Source organism: Belonocnema kinseyi, chromosome 9 (genome assembly GCF_010883055.1).
Source record: "Belonocnema kinseyi isolate 2016_QV_RU_SX_M_011 chromosome 9, B_treatae_v1, whole genome shotgun sequence".
In the NCBI taxonomy this organism is placed as follows: Eukaryota; Metazoa; Arthropoda; class Insecta; order Hymenoptera; family Cynipidae; genus Belonocnema; species Belonocnema kinseyi.
In genome coordinates, this window is record NC_046665.1 from 14,429,676 (window position 1) to 14,437,187 (window position 7,512).

Sequence of the window (7,512 nt, forward strand, 5' to 3'; positions counted from 1 at the left end):
GCAAAGGAAATAGCGTCGACTGTATATAGTATAATATAATGTTGTTACGCGGAGCAACAGTTATGCAGAATTTTTTACTTCCAATCGGACAGTATTCAGAAGAAGCTGCGGAAGCACGTAAAAAGAATTTCAAGCGGTTCAGAGAATTCAACACACGAAAGTGCTCTCGAATATCTACCAATGAAGATTTGATACATATTCTTCTGGTATCATCTGATCCATTAGTTGCATCTTCAAGGCAAAAATGGAGCAAGAATGAAGTTGAAATGGATCCTGAAATTAATGTGATTATTGATAAGTACAACTTGAAATCTAGATCTTCTTAAACACTACAGAATATTTACACTGATATCATCTGATGGCAGTAGTAAAAAAAATTTCTTTTTATCTACATCCAAATTATTTATATAATAAACAAATAATATCAGTCGAAGACTCATCACCTTTCAAAATTTTCCTTATATAAGTTGAGGATGACTAGGAAGAAAAACGATTACATTCGGTCTATATAGTACCGCTAATATAAATTAAAGGTACTAAGAGGGAAAATCGATTCTTTTCTGTCAATAAATGCCTTTACTATGCATTTGTTCATATATTTTGTTTATAAAGTAAACAAATAATATCGAATAACAAGTCTAAAACACTAAACATCACCATTATAATTACTGAAAAATGATCAGAAAGCAAAGTGATCACTTTCTATCTTTAAATGGTAAAATTATGTATTTGTTTATAAAATTCGTTTATGAAATAAACAAATTATATTGATTAACAATCTTTGGTCACTAAACATTACCACTTATGTAACTTCAAGACGATTAGAAAGAAAAACTATTAGTTTTTGTAATATCGAATGACCAATCTTTAGTACTACATATTTGCATAATTATAATTGAACGTAAGAAGAAAGAAATATGATTACTTTCTGCTAATAAATGCATAAACTATTCATTTTTTTACATGATTTGTTTATAAAATAAACAGATCAAACCAGAAAACAAATTTTGATAATCAAATAAGATCAAGAAGCTAAAATTAAGCAATATAAACAAACTTACAAATATACTTTTCTAACCAAATTCCCATGATGTTGACATTTTTTAAATATAATTTGATTGTAACAATTAGACTCAATTTCTTGCTAATTATTTATGTTCTTTCGATGCATCGACATTCAGTTTCATCGAAAATGGGATAAATTAACTTACTCATTTAAAGAAAAAAAATAATATTTAAAAAATGTCCCCTTTTCGCTCTTTGTTTATTAATCTAAAAAATGTAAAATTATAGAAAATAAAAAATATAATCCATAGATGCTATTGCGCAGCTATTGCTGAACACTTCTATACAGATTAAAAATCGTTGAAGTATTGTAGGCTGTAGGTGACTTTGAATATCTAACTTTTACTGGCGTAAAGGCTGGGCTGGAACTAATGAGAGTGAGAGGAGCTGCCGAGCGAAAAAAGACGACTACCAATTAGACTCTTTACAGCTTGGCGGAACCATGCATTGCAGCTATAGCATTAGGTTTCATGTTGTCGTTACAGAGACGTCGTCATCTACTACTCGATGCCGTCACTAATCATTTGTTGACTCCTGTCAACTTGCAGGTTCCCCGCGGCATCATGATCGTGGTTCCCTAGTACTCTAGTACGTGCGGGAGTCTCATTCACTGTACATGTGATAGGAAACCTCCTATTTTTAGTCACTTGCGAAGTCATAACGTCCTCTGGTACCATGTCCGCAGAATCTGACAGTTCTTGTTGTTGTTGGTGGTTATTGATTCACCTATTTGTTTCTTTTGGGTTGGATGTAGAATAAAAGGCTGTAAAAGGAATGAATTAACCGTTTCCAGCATACATTTTTCATACGAACGGTGTTTTACGAATCTGAACTTAGTTTTTCACAATTCCATGACGTCTGATCCTATATGATGGACGAAAATTGAAATATTGCTAAATGTTTCTGGAAACGGTCACTAAAGAATTCTCGGGGTCGTTGATCACGAATCTGATCCTAGATTTTTAAATTTTCAAAATGGCACTTTTTCACCATAATTTTAATTCTGTAACATCGTGTGAGCATGAAACTACAAAGAATTCCAGTTGAATCGGATAATTACTGCTTTCAAATGACAAAAAATGGTTTTAAAAAGGTGGTATCAGGTAATGCCACTATGCCACAAAGGGTTATAAAAATATTTAAAATTCTATTACCCTTATACCACATGATATTGAAGCTAACTCAATAAACTTCGTTCTTGTCAGTTGCAAATTCTCGATTGGGGCGAATTTCTACTTTTCTGAGATTAATTTTGGTAGTTTATATACTTGGTATAGCAGTTAACATTTTGCGCAGTTATATCTTACTTAATGATTAAAATTATGGTTTTTCTTTCACCACACCTCGCGTGAGTTACTCGTCATTTATTTAATTGATCTCTTTCTACACCAAGTAATCTGATGTAGACAAAATGATAAACTAAAAATTCAGAATTAATTTAAAGAGGTAAAAAAGGGTGTATATATATATATATATATATATATATATATAAATAATTAATGAAAAGTTTGGCATAAGGGCAACCGCAGGATTTCGCCGGGAGCGGGTGCTAATCTGAAAACTGGTAAAATTTCAGCCACAACCACGTCTCACGACCGTGAAATAGGTGTTTAAGTTTTTCCAGATGAGATAGTAAATCTGGTTTTCCAAAACAGCATCAATCTCTCCATGCACCTCACGATTTTCGGATTAACCTTTAAGCCTTCCAGAAGACAGATGGTGATTCTATGAGAGGTCGTATCGAAAGCTTTCCGGTAATTAATCCAGGCCATCGATAAGTCACGCTGGTAGTATGCTGCAACTTTGCAGACACATCTATTGATGAGCAGGTTCTCCCGACATCCTACTACGCCTTTCTTTGAACCGAGTTGTTCATACATTTCTTGCCATCCAGGTTCAATTGCTCGAAGAATCCTATCATTTAGGATAGCTATGAACATCTTATACAGTGAGTTCAGAGAAGTGATTGGCCTGTAATTCTTCGGGTCAGCTGAGTTGCCTATTTTCGGCAGGAGTATTGTGCGCTCTTCTACCAACTACTCCAGAATTGGCTCTTCCGACTCTAAACATGAGGTGAAAATACAGGCCGAATTCAGATGGGTTGAAGGAAACTTCTTGAACCAGAAGGTCTTCATACCATCTAGTCCCGGAGCGAAATAGTTCTTCATGCCTCTAAATACTTTTTTCACCTCCTCTGTAGTGATGGGTGGGTATCCTTCATCAGGTGTTATGAAAGCATCACACAGCTCCTTGAAGCTATTTATGTTATCTGAGTCTTCGTCCAGTTTATGCTGCACTTCGTAGACTTCTCGGCAAAATAATTTGACTTCCTCTGGCTTGGACGGGTGGTCGACAGTGACTAAAGTGTCTTAGAAGAGTCGAGAGGATGGTCAGTAGCTTTGACTTGTTAATTGTGTGATAACGGCTCCGGAGTTCGCGCGCAAACTTTTGAACCTTGGCGGTGAAATTCCTGCCAGATGTGATGTAATCAATCACACACTTAATGCGGGTCGCGTACTGTCTTGCTCAGCCTATCTTTATGGCGAGCTGATGCATTCGTCTTTTTGTCATATAATCAACCGTGGGTTTTGTTTTACTGTTGTCAGCGGCCAAAGCTCTTGCTGCATTATACACGCAACAATTGATAGTCCAGAGATCGGATTTTTCGGAAAAATGTCCACGAAGATCGTCATCCATTTCAGCTAGATATTTAGGCTTGAGAGAAACCTGGGTGTTGATGTTTCTCCAGGTCATAAAGCATCGGGCTTCTTCTATCGGATGCCTGTCCGCGGTTGGTCTTAGTTTCGCCTCTCTTTTTTTTTGTTGCCGGCTTGTTCTGGATGTGGTAGAATAGGCCTTCCGCCTACATAGCCCTTTTTTGGAGTACTTCGGCATGGTTTCGCATACGTTGATGCGAAAAGTGCAATGGCTCCGGGTGTTTTTCACACCGTAGAGCAATGCAGTCGTGCCATGTAACCCCATTCAGGGACCACACTCGACTACACCATGTCTTGGTGAACTACGACCTCGGATTCAAATTCAAATGAAAGGCTAAAACTGACGATAAATCTAAAGAGCAAAAGACGCTTGCATAAAATGAACAAGAAAATTGGATGGGCAAGACAGAATGCGTCTCATGCTTAATGTGATATTATCTATATAAGATCTGGTAGACCGTTCACGAAAAGTGTTCAAAAGTTCGCAGAAGAACTGACGATCTTCAATCACTCACTTAACAAGTGAAAGCTGCTGACAATCAAGCAGCATATTGTTCACAAAATACGGATGTTATCTAACGCAAGAAAAATAACAGGCGAGGGAAAGATGGATTTGGGGGAATCAACAGATTCTTGCTGATATATCAGTAGAGATTTGTTCAAAAGAGCTATACAACATCCCGAAAATACTGGAGCTAAAAGAAGATACTGATAATATTATCCACTACAAAGAGTATAGCGGCAACCTCATAACATCTGATGAGGAATATTCATTAATCACTGATGAAGAGGTGAAAAAAGCACTTAGGGTTACGAAGAACTTTTCCGATGCAGGACCATATGGTATTAAGAATTTCTGATAGAAAAAGTTTACACACCAAAACCTGGCCCGCATATTCACCTCATATTTAATGTCGAAAGCACCCATTCCGCTGTAGCCGGTGGTGGGACGCACTGTACGCCTGCCGCAAAAAGGCAACTTCTACAAACCAAAGAATTACAGGCCAATAACTTGATTAAACACTATGTATAAGATCTTTATATATATCCTAAACAATAGGATTGTTCAAAGCATTAAGTCTGTTTAGAGAGAGAGATGTATGAAATACTTGACTCAAAAAGAGGTGTAGCAGGATGCTGAGAGAACCTACTAATTGACAAGTGAACCCGCAAAGATGCAACAGCCTATCGACGCGTTGTGTCAATGGCCTAGATCGACTACCGGAAAGCTTTCGATTAAACCTCTCATAGACTTATCATCTGTCTGTAGGAGAGCTTAATGTTTCGTCCACACATAGTGAGATGTAGAGAGAGATTGACGCCCCTTTGGAAAACTATTTTTACTATCTCATCCACAAAGTGTCGAGTGACAACGAACAATGTCGCTTATCATAGGGGCGTATTTCATTGCGATACCATGAGCCCCCTGCTTTTTTGCATCATACTTCTACCTTTATCTTTCACAATACGAAATTCTTCTCGATACTTCTGTGGCAATAATTTTTTATTATTGTTTATAATCCCGTATATAGATCGATAAACGTTTATTTTTTGGTCTGCTGATCTTAAAAAATTGACTTACTTACACTTTAATTTTTTTACAGAATTTTCTTACAACTACCTCTTAAAAACTTACATCCACCTACACCGCGGCTAATACCTAATACTTATGCACTATTTACAATATTTACAATTTTCTTACACCTACTTTCTGTCCTATTTACAATTTTCCCTTCTCCATTCCTCTTCCTCCTTTCTTCTCTTCTTCTTCATCTTATCCAACACCCCCTTCACCCATGCTACTGCCTTTTTGCCCTTCTTTAATGCAAAAATACCTCCATGCATATCCTACTCTTTTCACCACTTCACACTACTCCAACCGGTTCTCCACTTTTGCATCTCTTTTCCCAAACAATTCACACATCCTGTTTCCTCTAGAAAGCCAGAACCTATTATAATCCTCCATGCATCCACATATCTCCCTTTGTAAGCTCCTGACTTCCTTTCTCTCTTCTTCACACAAATATTGCGCTCTCTCTTAGCATAATTAACACATAATTTCCTTTAAACCTTGAGTCCCTTATTTTCTCCTGCCCTACTGCCTTCTCTCTCTCTATCTTTATTCCATTCTTCTTGAACATCTTATAAACCTTCCTTCCTTTCCTGACTCCCTCGTGACAATATAGTTAAGCGTATTCCTTTGACAACCCCAGTGTCGACATAACATACCTCTTCTGTATCCTATTTTCCTCTTCACTTACCTTCCATCCCTACACCTGCACTTCATCAAATAAGACACTCGTCACCAGCGAATCGAACAATTTTATTCTCCTTCCAAAATCATCTGCGATAAAACTCTTTTCTTGTCCCCATACGTGCCTCATTGCCACATTTGTCCTTTTTTCTCTCTCTCTTTTGTATGACCATCCACTCCCACATTTCTTCAAAATAGGAGGCCCAGGTACACAAACTCTTTCAAATCCTGTACCGCCTTGTGTTTCCACTTCCACTCCTCTCCGTCATCCCTCCCATCTCCTTCGCTAGCAGCACTATGTCATCTTCATATGCAAGTGACCATATCCTGCCCCCGCCTGTCCGAACTCTACCTACCATTCCGACCGCTAGCTTACTTTCCATATTCGCGATTAAAATTCCAAAAAGCGTTGAACTAAATGGACGGCGTTGCCTCAACCCCCCAAGCATCCAGAAACACTCCGAGATTTTCTCTCCTCCTCTCACCCAATCTTTCATTTCTTTATATACGTTTCTTACTCTGTCAATCAGGCCTCTCTCCACTTTCCTCTCTTCTATCGTCTCCCACAATCTCCTCCTATCCACGAAACTGAACGCGCCTTTTATATCTGTAAAAAACGCGTATACTTTCGCAACCTTTTTAGCTAATTTTCTCTCCACCACGTGCTGCAAGACGTAAATATTTTGTTTATAGTACTCCCTCCCTTCCTAGAGCCCGCTTGTGACTGCGGCAGTATTCTTTTCCCCTCGGCATATTTCTGCAGCCTATCCGCCAACGCTTTCGCGTAAACTTTTTACGCCGTTTTTATTAATGTAATCCCTCTATAATTTTCTTGCCTCTCTCTCTATCCCTTTCTTTATTAAATAGTGCGATCAACCCCTCGCTCCACTCTCTTGGGATTTCTTCCCATCTACATACTGTTTTTAATACCCCCTTCTGCCTCTTCCTTGCCACTTGTGTGCGAAACAGCCACGCTTAGTTCTCTTCCGCGTCTATCTCTGCTGCCTTAAACCTTTTCAACCTTCTTTTCTGCTTTCCCATCTCCTCGTCATTCAGCTTCTCTCCATCTACCTCCCTTGTTCATCTCATCCCCTCTTCACTCTTTCGTGTATCTGATTCTTGAAATAAATCTTTAAAAAAGTCCCTCCATTCCTCACTATCTATCTTCTCACTTATGCCCACCCTACGTTTCCCATACCTATTAATTGTTATTCCACACGACCTCTTCTGTCTTCAAACTTCTCAACTCCTCTTCCATATCTTTCTCTTTTTTCTGCTGTTTCTTCTTACACATCAACCTGAACTCCTTTCTCATTTGTAGTTACTCCTCCCTTTTTACAGTTTATTTTTACCATTTCCTGTACATCCTTTTCACCTTTCCTTTCATCTTTTTAAATCCCCTACCCCACCACGGCTTCACCATTCCATTCTTCTTCTTTCTAAATACCTTCTTTTTCATTTACTTTTTTTTTTGGA